This window comes from Heterocephalus glaber, unplaced genomic scaffold (assembly GCF_053883595.1).
Source record: "Heterocephalus glaber isolate CG9 unplaced genomic scaffold, H.glaber_assembly_v1.0 deba00001532, whole genome shotgun sequence".
Taxonomy (NCBI): domain Eukaryota; kingdom Metazoa; phylum Chordata; class Mammalia; order Rodentia; family Bathyergidae; genus Heterocephalus; species Heterocephalus glaber.
Window position 1 is genome coordinate 33766836 of NW_028258330.1, and position 19916 is coordinate 33786751.

At 35.9% G+C, this 19916-nt stretch overlaps 1 pseudogene; it reads right to left on the reverse strand.

The window, feature by feature from the left end:
• Window positions 1-13044: 13044 nt before the first annotated feature.
• LOC147824759 (olfactory receptor 7D2-like) lies at window positions 13045-14000 on the reverse strand (annotated as a pseudogene).
• Between the last annotated feature and the right edge of the window lie 5916 nt (window positions 14001-19916).

A 19916-nucleotide genomic window follows, 5' to 3' on the forward strand; every position in this document is an offset into this window, starting at 1 on the left:
ATTCAGCTCCTGTGCGGTGCAGAGAAGATAACAGAAGGAACAAGTCTAAGCCAATTTCACATCTATGTAGGCAGCAATAAATGAAAATAGAATTATTTCTTTCAGAAAGAAAGGCTCTTTTTATTTTCTTTTGTTTTATTTAAAAGTCACAAAGTATCCCCTAAGGAAAGAAATTTCAACAAGGTCCCAAACTTAACAACAATTATCTGTGTAGAGCCTCCCTTAAAGAATCTTTGAAAGTTTGTAGATCACTTGCTGTCCACAATGTTAGATACATGAAAATGAATCACATCAAGGTAGATAGTGAAGTAATTATAATCTTATCCCTATACTTGTAATACTTTTAAAAAATAGAGATATATGGTATTTACATATTATACGTATTTACACCAGCAAAATGATAAAAATTTTGCTTTCCCTTGTTCTTTATTTTAAATTTTTTATTTTATTGTATTGCTTTTATTTTTTAAACGATGGAGGATAACTGAAGAGTACAAAGTTATTTTTAGTGAGTTGACAGAAATGTTCTGAGATTGCCATGAGGACTGCACATGTCTAAGAATACACTGAAAACTATTGAATTATGCACTTCTGATGTATGATTTGTGTGACAAGAGAATTATATGTCAATAAAATTGTTTATGAAAAAATAAATAAGAAGACATCAAGAACATCTGTTATCTTGTGGTTCAAAGAGAAAGGTGATATAGAAAATAATGCATTGCTATTTTTAAAAAGTTGTATAGAAGACAGAATTGCAATTCTAAGAGAAAAAAATCACATGGAAGTGATTAAAGGTGCGTGTGTGTGTGTGTGTGTGTGTGTGTGTGTGTGTTGTTAAGGATCCAACACAGGGCCACATGAATGTTCGACAATTGCTCTGCTAGTGAGCTATAACTTAACCTTGAGAGGAATTCTTGGTTCTGGTTAAGAAAACACCTTTACACTTCAATACTGCCTACTCGAAGTGTATTATCACCAGCAAATTCACCAATCCTCCAAGTCCATATACAGAGGCTTAAGGGACATGCTTACTATAAGAGAAATCTCCATTATAAAGATTATTTTATGGGCTTGGAAAATAGCTCAGTGGTAGAGTGTTTGTCTAGCATGGAAAAGGCCTTGGATTCCATCTGATGCACTGAAATAAATAATTAATTACAAGATTATTTCCTGCCTCTTATGGAATAATATGGAACATCAACTCTACTGAAAATAGGTGATCAGTAAGATAAGATTTAACTTTTCCATCAAGACTAATGCTTCATTTATTAATTTTTTTTTATTCTCTGTGTGTGTGTATATGCAAAACTGTAGATTCATCCATTCACAGAACAATTTTTCAAGAAAGTTTCTTCAGCTCACTGGTTAAAAACATGAATCAGGGAAGATATTTCTTTCCTCATAAGGAACTGACAATGACAAATTTTAGAAAAATAACAGAGATGATTGTTAGACACAGAAATTGAGTATGGTTTGCAGGTGTACATTATTGCCAGAATTTTGAAGCATACATCCATCCCTGAGTTTCATCCCCAGTACTGCAGTAATAATAAGAGACAGGAGATAGATGAGAAGGTGGGGAGAGAGAGAGAGAGACAGACACACAGAGACAGAGAAACATGAAAGCTGAGAGGGTTATTAGGGAAAAGGAAGGGAACAAGAGGGGAGAAAAAGCAAGGGGGTGACTCAGAGCCTGGTCATTCCAGCGGTAATTGTGCACATATCCCAGGAAGTAGCTGTGAGGCCCAGACCTGAGCAGCTGCAAGAGGGATCACAGCCAGGGGTCCACTCCAAAACCAGAGGCTCCTGAACACCCACCCAAGCCAAATTCCAACCCAGAAAAGAGCTGCACATGTGCACAAGCCTCAGCCAGAGGCCTTCCATAAAATTGGCCACAACCATTGACCTACCTGGAAAAGAGATATACACGCACACAAGCCATACCTAGAGGCTCACCCCAATACCACTGATACATGCATGGAGACTCTAACCAAAGCCTGTGCAGACAACAGGAACTGGAGTGCACAACCGCCAGCCAAAGGCCCTCCCAGACAACAGCTACATAGAGGCCTCAGTGAGAGGCACACCTACATACCGTCCCAAGTGTGCACAACAGCTACATAGAGGCTCCAGCCAGAAGCCCAACTAGACAAGAGGTCAGATCAGGGATAATGAAGACCAGCATTCTGAGCCCAGGAATTGGTGTACTGGTGAGCAGTAGAGTAAAAGCTGCTCAGTGGCTTGTTAAGAATTCAAAACCACTGGGTGACCAAAAAGTCACCTCAACAAATGTAAGCACAGCAGGCTGTATCTGTTGAAATGAGAAGACACACAAATAAGTCTCAAAACAAGATTTCCAGATCACCTAAGTCAACACCAAAGGGCAAAGAGATGGAATAATCTGGTACTCAAACACCTGGATTCACTGAACTGGCAAAGAAAGAAGGCCTGGAAAAATCAAATCAGAAATAATTTCTCATTTAACAGCAGAGATTGTGCTCATAGTACAAGACATGATTAATAAATCTGGAGAAGACAGATAAAAAAATAGAGGAGGTGAGGGACATGATGGAATCCCAACATAGGAAACAAATTGAATCCATAACACAGATGCAAACAGACTTCAAGAAGATTAAAAACTCCACTGAAAGTTTATAGAGCAGAATGAGGAAATATGGGGACAGAATTTCAGATGTAGATGATAGGATGACAATTAGCAAGCAGGAAAAATATTTCTTAAAAATAGTAAGGGATCACGAGAAATAAATCCATCAGCTGCTAGAAAATACAAAGAAGAATAACATCAGACTGACCAGAGTAAAAAAAAAAAAAAAACAGGAGAGAGTGCAGACAACATAAAAAAAAAAAAACTGTTCACATAAATAATGGAAGAAAACTTCCCAAATATGAGCAAAGAACTTGAAATACAGATTAGTGAGGCATATAAGACTCCAACTAGCCATGATCAAAAATATCTACACATAGCCATATAATAGTTAAGATTTGAGAAACACAACAGAAAAAAATCCTACAAGGAGTTAGAGAAAAGAAACAAATCACATACAAAGGATAGCTTACTAGAATCCCAGGAGACTTCTCAATACAAACATGCAAAGTAAGAAGACCTTGGAGTGACGTATTTCAAGCCCTAAAGGAAAACTGTATCCAACCCAGACTGATGTACTCGGCAAAACTATTCAAAATTGATGAATAAATGACATACTTTCATGACAAGGAGCACTTGAGGAACTTCATGAATACAAAACCAACACCCCAAAAGATTTTAAACAATATAATAGGAAAAGTCAATGAGAATCAAAACCCCTAGAAGCCCTACAGAATGACAAGAAATTAAAAGCAATTGAAGAGTATCCCACACAAAGAAAAAGTCATGACAAGAATAGGTCAATACATACCAGCAATAACCAACAATATTAATGGTCTCAATTCACCAGTCTAAAGAAATAGACTGGCAGAATGGGTCACGAAGCAAGATCCAACAATATGCTGCATACAAGAAACACAATTCAAGAAGAATCTCATGCACTGAAAGTTAAAGGGTGAGAATCAATACTCCGTGTTACAGGAATCCAAAAAAAAAGTAGAACCAGCTATGCTCTTTGAGATCAAGTGGATTTCAAACCAACAATGATTAAGAGAGACAATGAAGCACACTACATCCTTGTAAAGGAACAATCCAGGAGAATGAGATGACAATCGTAATATCTATCCACCAAACACACCAAACAATAGTGTCCCCAACTATGTAAAACAACTACTAAAAGACATGAAAACTCATATAAGCACTAATACAATAGTAGTGGGTGATCTCATTATCCCACTGTCACAAATAAATAGATTGACTAGACAAAAAACAAGCAATCAAATACTACAACTCAATCAAACTCTGCAGGAAATGAACTTATCAGATGTTTACAGTGTGTTGCACCCCACAAAATGAGAATAAACATTCTTCTCAAATACCCATTAGTAGTTTGCCGAAATAGATGATATACTTGCTCTTAAAACATATTTAAGTAAGTAGAAAGTAATTGAAGTTATCTCCTGTATATTATCAGACAACAGCGTGATGAAATTGGAGATCAGCTGCAAAAAACCCCACAAGAATTTCATAAACACACGGAAACTGAACAACACACTTCTGAAAAACCAATGGGTCACCAAGGAAATTAAAGATAAAATCAGACAGTTCCTACAAACAAATGACAAGGATGATACAAGATATTGGAAGCTAAGGACACAACGAAAGCAGTCTTTCAAGGGAAATACATAGCAGTGAATAATTACATAAGCAAAACAGGGTGAGGTCAATTATGCAAACTGAAGATGAACCTCAAGCTTCTAGAAAAAGAAGAGTAGGACAAACCCAAAGCTGATACAAGGGAGGAAATTATAAAGATCAGGGCAGATATCAATGCAATGGAGACTAAGACAATGATGGAAAATCAATGAAGTCAAGAGTTGGTTCTTTGAAAGAATAAACAAAATTGACAAACCCTTAGCCAACCTTATCAGAAAAAGGAAAGGAGGGCTGGGGATTTAGTTCAGTGGTTCTGCCGCCTGCCTCACAAGCACAAGGTCCTGAGTTCAATCCCCAGTACCAAAAAAAAAAAAGAAAAAGAAAAGAAAAAAAAGAAAAAGGAAAGGAAAGGTCCGAATCCATCCAATTAGGAATGGAAAGAGTGAAATTACAACTGACACCACAGAACCCAGAGGAACATCAATACATACTTCAAGAATGTATATGCCAAAAAGATGGAAAATGCAGAAGGAATGGACAGATTCCTAGATATGTGTGAATTACCAAATTTGATTGAAGATGACCTAAAAATTCTAAACAACCCATTATCAATCAATGAAATTAAAAATGTAAATAAAACTTACCAACTAAGAAAAGCCCAGGTCCTGATGGCTTCACTGCTGAATTCTACAAGACATTTAGAGATGAACTACTGCCATTACTGTTTAAACTCAATGAAATTGAAAGGTAAATGATACTCCCAAATTCATTTCTGGAAGCAAGCATCACCTTGATCCCCAAACCAGAGAAAGACCCAATCGAAAATGAGAACTATAGGCCAATTACACGAATGAACATAGATGCAAAAATCCTTATTAAGATACTGGCAAGTAGAATGCAGAACATTATCAAGAAAATCATACACTCTAATATTCATTGCATGGGCGCAGGGTTGGTTCAACATGTGCAAATCAATCAATGTAACACACTATATCAATAGAGCCAAGGGCAAAAGTCATATGAACATCTGAATAGATGCAAAAAAGCATTTGACAAAATCCAACATGCATTTATGATAAAAGACACTCCAAAAATTGGAATAGACTGTTTCTTCCTCAATCTGATAAAAGCCGTCTAAGAAAAACTAACAGTCAATATCATACTAAATGGTCAAAAATTTAAATCATTCAGACTAAAATCAGGAACAAGACAAGGATGTCCACTCTCACCACTCCTGTTCAATATACTTTTGGAAACATTACCTACAGCGATAAGACAAGATAAAGAAATAAAAGGGAAAAAAAAGAAAATGAAGTCAAATTATCATTGTTTGCAGATGACATGATACTCTATGCAGAAGGCCCCAAGAACTCCACTATAAGTCTTCTAGACTTAATAACCAAATTCAGTAAAGTAACTGGATAAAAGGTCAACACACAAAAACCAATAGATTTTCTGTTCACGCAAAACAGACTCACTGAGAGAGAAATGGGACAATCTGTTTCACATTAGCATCCAAACCTTGAAATACCTAGGAATAAACCTAACAAAAAAATCAAAGACCTCTACTGAGAAAACTATAGCACTATGAAAAAAGTGACTGAAGAGGATATCAGAAAATGGAAATACATCCCTTGCTCCTGGGAAGGAAGAATCAACATAGTGAAAATCGTCATATTTCCAAAACTGCTATACAGATTTAATGCAATGCCATTTGAAATCTCAGCAGCATACTTCTCAAACTTGGATTAAACAATCCAGAAATTCATGTGGTACAAGAAGCGGCCTAGAATAGCAAACACAATCCTAGGGTAAAAGCCAAGGTTTTGGGTATCACAATCCTCAACTTGAAATTATACTATAAAGCTACTGTGAAAAAAAAAAAAGCAGAGCATGAGACTAGCAAAGAAACAAACCTGAGGACCAGTGAAGCAGATTAGAAGATGCAGAAACAACTCCAGACACTCAGCCACCTCATCTCTGACAAAGGAGCAAAACACCCTCACTGGAGGAAAGATAGCCTCTTTAAAAAATTGTTCTGGATAAATTGGGTTTCAACTTGCCAAACACTAAATCTAGACCTATATCTCTCACCATGCACTAAACTAAAATTGAAATAGATTGAAGATCTAAATATTAAAACAGAAATGCTGAACCAGCTGGAACGGAGGTTAGATAGAACTCTTGACTATATTGGTGTAGGAAAAGATTTTATGAACAAAACTTCAGTTGCCCGAGAGCTAGCACGAACAATCAACAAGTGGGATCTCTTGTTACTAAACATCTTCTGCACAGCAAGAGAAACCACCAACATTGTGAAGAGACAATTCACAATTTGGGAAAAAAAGTTTCATCAGCTGTAGACAAAGGTCTACTATCTAGAATTTATAAAAAACATGAAAAAGTCAGACATCTCAAATTTAAAGACACAATCCAAAATTGGGCATCTGAAATGAATAGACATTTCTCAGGTAAAGAAATAAAAGCAGCAAATAGACATATGAAAAAATGTTCAACATCACTGGCCATTCAAGAGATGCAGAAGAAAACACTAAAATTCCACCTCATGCCAGTAAGAATGACTGCTATCATGAAATCAATGTATACAAAATTTTCACCATAGTGAAAGAAGAACTCTGCTCCATGGCTGGTGGGAGTGTAGCCTGGTGAAACCACTGTAGAAATCTTTATGGAGATACTTCAAAGAAGTACAATTGGAAGTTCCATTTGTCCCAGGTATTCCCCTGCTTGATATCTCCCCCAAAGAATTAAAGGAATAACACCACAGTGATATATGTGCACCCATGTTCATATAGCCACACATTTTGTGACAGATACAACTTGGAAGCAACCCATTTGACCATCAACTGGAGACTTGATTAAAAAAAATGTGTTTTTTTTAATAAAATGGAATATTACTGAGCCATAAAGAATGAGAAACTAAATGCATATATAGCTAAAAAGATGCACATTGAGGCAATAATTTTAAGCGAAATAAATAGGATGCACATGTTTCTCTGATGTGAAGAACTGAAGGTGTAAATAAGGACTAAAAGGTAAAATAGATAATGTGAAATAGGAAGAACAGATGTAAAAGGGAAAGGGAATTGGAATGGAATTAATATGAGAAAAATGAAAAAATGGAAATAAAGTCTTTGTAGATAGGGAGGGGTGGAGAAGTTGAAGGGAGGGCAGGGGAATTGGGAAAAAATAAGAACCAAGATGGATTATATAAAAGTACAAATTTCCAATGATGAATGTCACTATACTGTATACCTTATATGTATCAATAAAATTAATTTTTTAAAAAATCAAAGAGGGAAAAAAATCAAAGAGGAGAGGGAATGTTATATTCGCTTACATATCAGGCAAAATTAACTCAATAATGCATAAAACTCATGTGCAGTATTAATAATAATACTAAAAATATTCTCTCATTTGTTTCATCCTCTCTACAGAAAGTCCATTCAAATCCTCCCCATTTACAAAGACACTGAAAGAGAAGAGCTCAGAATAGTGTAAGTATCCGAGGCTAAAATCAGGGAATGAGGCATTTTCCAGTACTTCATTAAACAACAATTTTTTAGGGTCAGTAATATACTAAGACAAAATAATGTTGTAAATTTTACTTGAACTTCGATTTTCCTTTTGAAAAATTGTTGTTTTATGGCTTGAATAGGATTTGTGCTTCCTAAAGTTTCCTGTGGTTAAAGGCTTGATCTGAAGGGTGGTTATATTGAGAAGTGCTGTGGAATTATGGGGTGATAGGGTTTGTGCTTGGATCATTGAGGTCATACCATCAGAGGGGATTGTGCATACCTTTGTCCACTTTTCTCTTTCTCCTTCATCCTCCCTCTTCTCTCTCTCTCTCATTCTCTCTCTCTCTGTTTCTATCTCTCTCTCTTTCCTTCTGAGATGCTCTCTTTTTCCTTGGTGATATAATCCTTTACCTACACATACCTCTGTAAAAGCATGACACAATTGAGCAACAGGCTATTAGCACCATGGCTTTGAACTTGCAAAACCAAGGAATATATATATATATATATATGTGTGTGTGTGTGTGTGTGTGTGTGTGTGTGTTCCACAAAATAAATGTAATTGTCATGTATCTCAAGCATATAATAATATTAAAGTAGTGTTCCTCCTTCTTGAATGAGATTGAGTTTCATGAAAGATACCTATTGTCCCCATTGCCCTTCTGTCTTCTATCATGTGAGGAGACGTTGTATTCTTCACCTACAGAGGACAACACCCTCATCAGATAAACCTGCCAGTGCCATTATTTTGGAATTTTCAGCCTCCAGAACTGAATTTCTATTCCTATAATGTATTCAGTCTCATGCATTTTGTTGAACAGGATAAAACAAATTAAGACACGGGATGGAAATGTAGCTCAATGGTAGAGCACATGCCCAGCATGCATGAGATCCCAAGTTCAATTTCCAGTAACACACACACACATACACACACATCAGATTATGATATGTATTTATGTATACATGCATAATCTACATGCATATGTGTATGCAGTAGATTAATTAATGGGAACACCCGGCTGAACTGAGTCAGCATGGTTCTGGGCATGAAAAGTGCACCTGCAGATTGTTGCTGGTGACATAGAAGGAGAATGGGAGGGAAAGATTGCATGCTGCTGATCTCCCAGTATAAGCTTTTTTGTGACTGGATTTCCTGGTACAAACTTGGCTTTTCCTGGTGTTGGAGGAGTGCAGGTCCTCACTGTCACCAGGATGTCTGCTGTTCTTTTCAGAGGAGATCTAGTCTTCACCATTTTCTTGAGTTTCACTTTCTAGCTCCAGTGTAGATCCCTTAGCCTGGTGGCACAAATCCTTCACCATTCTGGTGCATACTTTCTAGCTTGTAGCATTGGCCCTTGGACCTTTACATGTCAGACCTTTGATATGAACTTGCATGAGATGCTATTGTGGCCTCTAAGCCTTCAGCTAGACTCATGCAGGACATTGCCATGAGATCCAGGCCCTTCGCTGGATTCTTAAGGTCTCTAGCTCATGGACAGAGGTCTTGCACTCTTCTGTATTTGACTTTAATCTATCTATCTATCTATCTATCTATCTATCTATCATCTATCTATCTATCTATCTATCTAGTATATCTGTTTACTTGCAAACCTTGACTACAACAGTTTATTTACATATTAAAGTGAAATTGAATTACAATTCTCATGAAAGAATGGAAAGATTCCAAATGAATGAAAGGGAAATATCAAACTTTCTGTTAGCATAGTGGTAAAAATCATGGGAGTAGACATGCATTCAACTTTCAAGGCATGGAATTTGTAATAGCCAGAGTACCCCTATGTAGCTGTAACATCTCCAAAATGTTACTAATTTAACAAAACAAGTTTACTTCTTTTCCTCCTAAATTATCTACCAACTTGGGCAACTAAAAAAGAGAGTTCTCCATGTATAAGGTCAGATTTCTAGGCAATTTAGATATTGTAATATATCCACATAAATTTATACCTCCACAATGCCATATAAATTGGAAAATTGTGTTTTTATTAATGAATATTAGTCATGCAGATTAATGGATTTTATTTTGTCACGTGTGTGTATATATATATATATATGTAATATACTTTGATAATTTTACCCTTATGACTTCCCTTCCTCTTCTCTCCCCTAGCATTGCTTCTTTCCTATCCTCTAATAGCCCTTGTCTACTTTCATGTCATCTCTTTATGAGTGTTTTTGTATTATTTTTTTACATATGAAAGAAAACCCATTTGAGATTTTTAGCCTGGTTCATTTTGTTTAACATGATAATCTCCAGTTTCATTCATTTTCTTGCAAATAACATGATTCTATACTTCTTTATGGTGAATAATATTCCACTGTGTGTATTTACAAAATTTTTCTTTATTTATTCATCAATGGATGGGCATCTAGGCTGATTCTATAGCCTAGTTATTGTGAACAGGGCCCCATGGTCTATGGATATGCAGATAGGTCTGTAGTATGCTAAATTTATTCTGAGATATACTGAGAATTGGTACTGATAGATTAACTAGTATCTCAATTTTTGATTTTTTTTCCTTCAGAAACCTACATATTATTTTCCATAGTGCCTATACACATTTACATTCCAGCCAACCATGTGGAAGATTTCATTTATCTTCACACCTTCATGAGCATTTGTTTCTTTTATTTTTAGTGACAGCCATTCTGACTTGAGTGAGATGTAATCTCACTGTGGTTTTGATTTGCATTTCCATATAGGCAAAGAAATTGAACATGTATATTATACTTATTGAACATTTGTACTTCTTCTCTTGAGAACTGTCAGTTAGTTAATTTGTCTATTTATTGATTCAGCTATTTGTTTGTGGTTCTTTATATGTTGTTGATATCTGTACCCTATTCAAAGGATAGTAGGTGGAGGTTTTCTGCCATTCTGTAAACTGTCTCTTTGCTTTGTTCTTTCCTTTGCTATGCAGAAGTTTTTTTTTAATTTGGGGAAGAATTAATATTAAAAATATTGTGGCAGCTCTTAAATGTATTGGCTTAAAAGTAACACATCATTTTCACCAGTATTTCATTGGACAGACCAAAATATTTTTCATGCATAACTTAAAAATAAAAAGAAAATGCAATGTCCTTGGGTGTTCCATAAGTGAGGATAACCAGAAATATCATTAATCACCAGTAAACTCCACTATAGTGGCACATGCAACATCAGAATCCATGAAACACCATGCATTCTATTAGGCAAAACTATGGGCTTAGATTAGAGTTTTAAGTTTGAACACTGCTTTTTCTGCTTAGTCCCTCTGTGAGTTTGAGAAAGTTTTTATTATTTTGCTTTGTGTTGTGTGTTTGTGTGTGTACATGTTTTCTACTAGAACATCAATATCCTCACCTATAAGTGTGATGGTAATGCCTGCCACTGGGAAACCTGCCAAAGATAATAGAGAGATTATATTTAGCACAACTAATACATAATAAACACTAAAATGTCAGTTATAATTTAACACATACTTTAATCATGCTTTGCTCAGTTTTAGAAAACACTGTTGATAATGCATAGAAACAACACAAAATTGAAGAGTTTCAACAGTAGTGGCGATAGTTCTCTAAATGTATTGTAGAATTCAGCAGTGAAGCCATTAGGAACTGAGCTTTTCTTACTTGGTACATTTTTAATTACATTTTTAAATTTGTTGATTGATATTGGCTTGTTTATAAATTTTAGGTCTTCCTCATTCAACTTTGTTAATTCATATGTATCTAGAAATCTGTCCATTTCTTCTATGTTTTCCTTCTTATTGGTGTATAGTTTCCCAAAATAGGTATTGATGATTCTCTGTATTTCTGCTGGGTCCATTGTACTTTCACCCATTCATTCCTAATTTCATGGATTTGAGCCTTTTCTTTCCTTTTTTGATAAGGGTGGCTAAGAGATTTTCAATTTTTATTTCATTCAAAGAACCAAGTCTTTGAATCATTAATTTTTTGCATCATTCTCTTAGTCTCAATTGCATTGATTTCTGCTCTGATCTTTACAATTTCCTCCCTTGTATAAGCTTTGGGTTTTTCCTGCTCTTCTTTTTCTAGTAGCTTGAGTTTCAACATTAGCTTTTTTATTTGAGCGCACTCTGTTTTCCTAACATAAGTATTCATTGCTATGAATTTCCCTCCTAAGACTGCTTTCATAGTGTCCCATAGATTATGATATGCTGTACTGCCATTGGCTTTTAATTGTAGAAACAGTTTGATTTATTATTTAATTTTCTCTGTGACTCATTGGTTGGTCAGCAGGGTGTTGTTCAATTTCCATGTGTTCATGAAATTCTTGTGGTTTCCTTTGTTATTGATCTCCACTTTCATCACACTATGGTCTGATAATAAACAGGGGATAACTGCAATTCCTTTCCACTTACTTAAACATGTTCTATGCGTAAGGCCCAAAGGGAAAGAGGAACTGTAGGCAAAAGGAAAGAAGGAACAGGAATACATGTGAGAAAAGGAAAAATCAGAAACAAAGTCTTTCTAAATGGGGAGGAGTAGAGGGGTTGAAGGGACGGCAACAGCATGAGGAAAAAAATAAGAATCAAGATATATTATGTAAAGGCACAAATTCTCAATGATGAATGTCAGCATATTGTAAAACTAAAATGCAGCAAAAATCTTAATTAAAAATACAAAATCACATGGAAACACATAGAAATAAGAGAACACAATCCATAATTTACAAACCCAATGGCAAGACCATATCTCAGCTATAGGGCACTAATCTGTGAGGCCCTGGGTTAAAGTATTGCAAGTAAAAGGATGGAAAAAATGAAGGAAGAGAGGAAGGGAGGGAAAGAAAAAGAAAGGAAGAAAAAGAGATAGGGGAAGGAAAGAAGAGGGAAGGAAGAAAATCTAAGATCCCCATGGCAACACTGGAGGTAACAATGCAATAGTAAATGCTTCAAGTTAAAGTTTAAATTTCACCAGTGTGGAAGTTAAACAGATGATAAAAGGTGCAAATTTTGAACAGTGCTAGGGTTGAGATGCCATCAGAGGCATTACTAGGAAACGAGTTCCTGAACAGTATATAAAATTCAGAAGGGCAAAATTGTAGACCCTCCAGCATTAAGTGAAAGAACAAAATGGCTTAAGAGATTCAGAGATAAAAATTTCAGAATACTCTTCTTTCTTTCTTTCTTTCTTTCTTTCTTTCTTTCTTTCTTTCTTTCTTTCTTTCTTCTTTCTTTCTTTCCTCTTACTGACTACCTTTAATAAACATAAGATTTCTTGCTATAAGGCCAATGGACACATCACAGACAAGAGGATGCTCTGCCCAGGAGTCTGCCCAGGGCCTCCTTCACATCCTTATTCCTCAGGCTGTAGATGAAGGGGTTGAGCATTGGGGTAACCACGGTATACATCACAGAGACCACTGAGACTTGCTGGGAGGAGCGGATGACTGCAGAAGTGAAGTGGACCCCAACACCAGTACCATAAAATAAAGACACTACCAACAAGTGAGACCCACAGGTGGAAAATGCCTTTTGCTTTCCCTTACATGAAGACATCTTCCTTAAGGATGAGAGAAGTTGTGAGTAGGAGGAAAGGATCCCAATGATGGGTAAACACCCAGCACACCAGTCATGATGTAGATCAATGTGTTATTAAAGAAAATGTCAGAGCAGGCCAACTTGAGAATAAGGGTCAGCTCACAGAACAAATGTGGAATTTCAAGATCTTTACAGAAAGTGAGATCCATCATCAGAGAAACATGGAGGAGAGATATCATGATGCCAATAAACCAAGTAATTAAAATCAGCAGGCCACAAAGGTGGGGATTCATTATGAACATGTAATGTAGTGGGTGACAGCCACAAAATGGTCATAGGCCATCACAGTTAGGAGTAGAGTTTCCAGGATAGGAAATTCATGGAAAAATATATCTGAATGAGACAGTCCAAGTAGGAGATGGTTTTGTTCTTTGTATGGATGTTCACCAGCATCTTGGGGATTGTAGTGGAGCTGAAGCAGATGTCAACAAAGGACAGGTGGGAGAGGAAAAAGTACATGGGGGTGTGGAGGTGGGAGTCAGAGCTGATGGTCATGATGATGAGCAGGTTCCCGAGCACTGTGACCAGGTACATGGAAAGGAAGAGTGCAAAGAGAATGGGCTGTAGCTCTGGATCCTCTGAAAGCCCAAGGAGGATGAATTCCAAAAGTCGTGTTTGGTTTCCTGCTTCCATATAACAGATGTATCTATGAAAGAAGAGACCAGATAATCAATCACAATAAATGAATGTCCTCCACATAACAGAAGTGCCCACACTTGTCGCTCAAGTTGCTTATGAAGTCAGTTACCTTGCTTAAATGGTAGATTGCCTTTCACTCATAAATTGATTTCTTAAGAAGCAGTCTCCTCATCCCAACAGCTCAGCTTGTTAACCAATTTTATAACAGTCAAAACAAGATGGAATCCTTGAAAATGGACTGGCTATTTCCAACTCCTATCTGAAGCATCCAGTTTTTAAAAAATTTGGCTGACAGACATAGAGATTCAGTGATAGGACAATTTAACATCTTGTTCTTTCTGTTGGATTCACTGAAATGGCCAAAGTATACTTTCTCGGGGATTCCTGTCAAAGATAAAGGAGTTCACTCTAAAGTGAAGAATAATATATAAATAAAATGTATACACAATGGATTATTACTTTGCCATAAAGAACAATGAACTTGAGGCATTCATAGGTAAATGGATATACCTTGAAACCATAATGTTAAATGAAATAAGTCACATGCACAAGTTTAAATAATGCATGATTTCTCTCATATGAGAAAACCAAAATATAAATAAAGAGCAAAATAAAAGATAGATACTAGGAAGTAAAGAGGTGTGTTTTTTTCAAATGAGAAGTAAAACATGAGATTGAGGGAGGAGTGAAAGAAAAAGGGAAAAGGCATGAAATAAAGAATTGAAGAAAAAAATGAAATGGAACTTTTGCAATGCTCTATTGCATTTGCAAGGGGAATAATATTTGGAGGGTGCAGGAAGGAATTGGGAGAGTAAAGGGACAGAAATGAATTAAGCTGTGTTATTTACATGCATATACTCCCCACAAATAATATAATGATTATATACTGCAAACATATTGATAAAAATAATAAAAATAAAGAAATAAAGTGGAGAAGATTTCAGACAAACTAAAAGTGAGGGGCATTCTACACATTTTTTGACTTGTACCCTTAGAAATTCACAGCTGTCAATGCAAAGAAAGTGTAGGAAATGGAAATGAGGCTGAAGTGTAGCTTATTGGTAGAGTGCTTGCTTGGCATGCAGAAGACTGGATTCAGTACCTATCACTGCAGAGAGAGTGATGGAGAAAAACACACACAGAGAGAGAGAGAGGCTAAGATTAAACAAGGCTAAAAAATGTGATCTGATGTAGTGAATGACTTGGGACTTTATTTTGCCATGGATGACATTATGGGACAATCATTCAAATACCAGTGAGTTCTATAAATTTAATAGTAGTATTACTTTAACTTTAATTTCCTGATTGTGACCATTGTATTATGATTATATGAAACAATGTCCATGTGTTTAGGAAAGACATTTTGTCTACTAATGAATACACTTGGAGTCCAAAATGCTATGTGAAATAAAGCAGACACTGAAGATTAAATATTGGATGATTTCTCTTGTATGAGAAATCCAAAATATATATAAAGAGCAAAAGGAAAGATATTAAAAAAGAGGGAGATAGCTCTTTGGCAAAAGAGAAGGGGCCCAAGGGAGAGGGAGTGAGGATAGAGAGGAAGGGAATAAAAAAGAATTACAGGGTATTATGTACATGTATCAACTCTCCACAATAAATGTAATTCATATATACTGCAAACATGTACTTATAAAATTATAAAAAAATAAAAATTTAAAAAGTAGATAAAATATTTTAAAGAGCAAAATAAAAGGCAGATGTTAGGAATTAGTGAGATAGACTCTGTGGAGATGGGAAGGGGATCAAGGGATGGGGGAAGGGGAAGGAAGAGAGGAAAAGGGAATGGAAAAAGTATCCAAATGAGTGAGGCATATGTAGCAACCCTATGTATATCCATTTAGTACATGTCATAAACATATGGTAATAAATATTTAAATTTGAACTGAATGTATAAGCAAAAAACAACAAAAATTACAGATAAAAACATATCATATGTCCAATGCATTTCCTCGAAAAATGTTCCAAAAATTGTGAGACTGAGAGAAGAAGGAGGAGGAGAGAGGAGGGAGAGAAGGAGAAAGAGAATGAGAAAGAGGAAGAGAAAGCTGAAAAGGAAAAATAAATGAAAACTAAATGTACCAAAACATTAACATTGGGAATCTAGGTAAGGAAAAACATAGGCATGTGTATTGTTCTTGCAAGTTTTCTGTACATACTGATTATGTCAAAATAAAAGTCTCTTACACAATAATAAATAGTACTGGGTATGGAAAATAAGAGAGGAAAACCCCATCTACAAGATGTTAACAGAATGGATCAGATATCAGTAGCCACTACTCACATATTTGGGTCTCACATTCCTTGTTACCGTGAAGTCTTAATCCAGGAGAACTTTATGCACAGTGGCCTTGTACACTTATCCTCAAGCTAAAGCAAGAAGTAAAATGCTTAGAAGGTGCTTTCATCCTAAACATGTTCTGTGATTTTTCTTTCTTTTTTTAAACATCCTTTCCAGATTTATGTAATGGAAGTTTTATACATTGAGTTGGGACTTGTTCCATATTCTCATATCATTTCAAGGATGTTGTGTGTGGTTCCCATTGTCTCTCCCTTAAATATTTGGGAAAATGCACTGTGAACCATGATACACCTGGAATTTCTTTGTAAGCCTTTAAATTATGAATTTATCATTTTAAAATAAACTATCAATGACCAGGTAGCTTGCTTGCTCTTCGGTTGGTTATAGTAAGTTGTCTTGTTCTTGCAATTTATGTCATATAAATTTTCAAATAAATCAATATGAACATATCTGCTTTTGTGATCATCACAAGTTCACTAGTTTTATTCATCTTTTTCAAGAACCATCATTGGTCTTTATGGACCTTTCTAGTTCATTTTGTTTTCTATTTAATTAACCTCAACTTTAATCATGAATATTTTTCTTCTTATTTATTTGATAAAAATAAATAAATAAAACCTATAGTAAACCATGGACTAACCCAATATCAAACAGCAAAACAGCCTCAAGGGATTAAACACAGTCAGTAAAACCCTTTCTGATAACCACAAAATTGTTCACTTTTGTTAATAGCCACATAAATTGAAACTGAATCAAGATGAATATGTCATGTTCAAAAACTACACATGTAAATTCTATTTTTCAATACTAATAGTTTGGAGGAGCTGGAACTATAGCTCAGTGTCAGAGATCTTGCCTAGCATGTGCAAAGCCCTGCATTTGATCTCTAGCATCAAAGAAAACAATATTGCCTTGCTATGTTGAGTGAGGGAGAAACACAATCTCATACACTGTTAAAGAAAATAGAATCCTAAAGTGTAAATGAAGTAAATAGAGATGCAAACATATTGAGCCATAAAGTCAAGGGCATACTTCTAGAATTAAGGGCAGTAAAACATGCAAACATCTGTTCAGTTCATGGCAAAAGAAAGGACAGGAAAAAAAGGAAGCAGGAAATGAAAGAAAAAAGAAAAAGAGGGAAATGAAAGAGAGGGAGGTAAATGAGGAAGAAAGAAAGGAAGAGGGGAAGGAGATGCAGAGATATAAAGCACAGATATTCTTGTAGAAAATGAGAAAAGAAGCCAGAAATAAAAGAACCAGGGATGGTATTGCACGCCTGTAATTCCAGCAACTGGCAGCCAGAGGCAGGAAGATCATGAGTTCAAGGCCAGCCTGGGATACAGAGCAAGATTCTACCTCAAAAACACAACAAAAACCCAAATGAATTAATTAAATAAATGAGAAAAGAACCCTTCTGATACATAGAGGAGATGCTGTACAATAATAGTATTGCGTACAAGTGGATGCTAAGATGTCAAACTCATGGAAATACATGTTTTTGAGGGAGAACAATGCCCCCCTATTCATAACTAAAAGTTAGGTTGAATGAATTACCACCAACCCCAGGCAGGTTGCCCAACATAAGCCCTTTACCCCTTTTGAAAGGACATTCCCTCTAATGTGGGGATGACAAGGACCTGTAGTGGCTAGTTTCCAACTGGCCTCTTACTCCAAAAGCACAAAAATATCTCACTTCAGGAATCCTAAAAAAATGTTATGCCTCTGCATCCCTCTGGGCTGCTCCTTCACACTTTCCTGTGATGATTCTTGTCCCTCACTTTCAACTGACTTCCTCAGAGGAAACCATCCTGTGCCCCCTACCTACCAAGTACTGTCCCCATATTCATGCACCCTCTTGACAATCATTGCTACATTTTGAAATTATTAAATCACTATATTTGATTAGTATCTTTGATCCTCAACACTGACCCATAAAGAGTACAAGTTCAGCCCATATTTTTAATTGTTTTCTCCCAATATCCCCATGTTTTATATTCAAAGAGCACCAAAAATTGAATAAAGGTCGAATCCAAAAAGGATAATATAAAGCACTAAAAAATCTACAATCTAATCTCTCAGAGATTATGGATGCAAATATCTGAAAGGGAAGTACAAAAGTTTTCAGTTTGACAAAATAGCGCACTCCATCTCTAGTTGGTGTTCATTGGATGAGTGCAAAAGTATTCAATAGTAGAAAGTCAGATAATAAAATATTTTCAGGAATAGATAAATGTATAAAATCAGTCTTAACATGAACAAATTTCATTTCATAAAATTTAATAATCAGTGATTAGAATATAACAGAACAATATTTTAGTTATGTGCAGCAAGAGGCTGTCACCTAAATATGATAAAAAGAGCTATGTTAAACTAAGAATAGCCAAATACTTCATGAAAACCTAAATTGTTTTTTAAAAACCAAAAAGGCAGAAAAATGGAATTGTGGATATTTCATTATTTTTAGTATTATTTCTGATCATTTAGAAGAAGTTCCATCACAGAAAAAATAAATGAGATATAATCTAGAAAATGAAAGCTGAAGATTTAGCTTTGTGGTAGAGCCCTTGCCTAGACTGTGTGAGGGTCTGAGTTCAATTTCCAGCACTGTAAAAATAAAATAAAAGACAAAACTGGTCACTATCAGGGGCTCATATGATTGCTCAAAACACTGAAGAATGCCAAGTTACAGATAATCAGAACCAGTCAGTATCATGAGATTTCTTGTGTACCAGAAAATAACTATTAGGAAGGAAAGCTGCCCGTTGCATCAGAATCACACAGAAGACGTGCTAAACCAGGTCCTTTGGGGCCAGGGCCAGAGTTTGTCAGTTTGTATTGAGCCTGGTAAGTCTTCAATTTTCAACAAAGTGGAGCTAGGAACCTCATTTAGAAAACTACAAGGGGAAATTGAAAAATATGCTTAGCATTTGTGGAGATGGGAAGGGAACCTTGGGAGGAGGAAGATGGGAGGGAGAGTAGGCAAAAAGAAAGTATAAAGAATCAAGATGCAATATGAATATGTACTGGAGACCCATGTAGTCAGGTTCCAGTCCCCACCTGCCCAGTCAGTATATGACGCAGGCCAGGCAAAAAGAATACAATAGGAGACAGAACTAAGACAGAGAAAGTGGGCTGCCAAGATGACTAATGTCTGTGCAACCTGAACCTCAAGCTTCTAGAAAAAGAACAGGACAACCCCAAAGCTCATACAAGGGAGGAAATTATAAAGATCAGAGGAGAAATCAATGCAATGGAGACTAAGAGAATGATACAAAAAAAATCAATGAAACCAAGAATTGGTTCTTCGAAAGGATCAACAAAATTGACAAACCTTTAGCCAACCTTGTCAGAAAAAGGAAAGAAAAGACCCAAATCCATGCAATTAGGAATGAAAAGGGTGAAATTACAACAGACCCAGCAAAAATCAGAAGTGTGCTGTGATTCTGATGGGCTTTCCTTTGTATGTGATTTGTTTCTTTTCTCTGACTGCTTGGAGAACTTTGTTCTTCTGTTGTGTTTCTGGAATCTTAACAATTTTATGCCTATGTGTAGATTTTTTTTTAATCAAGGCTATTTGGAGTCCTATA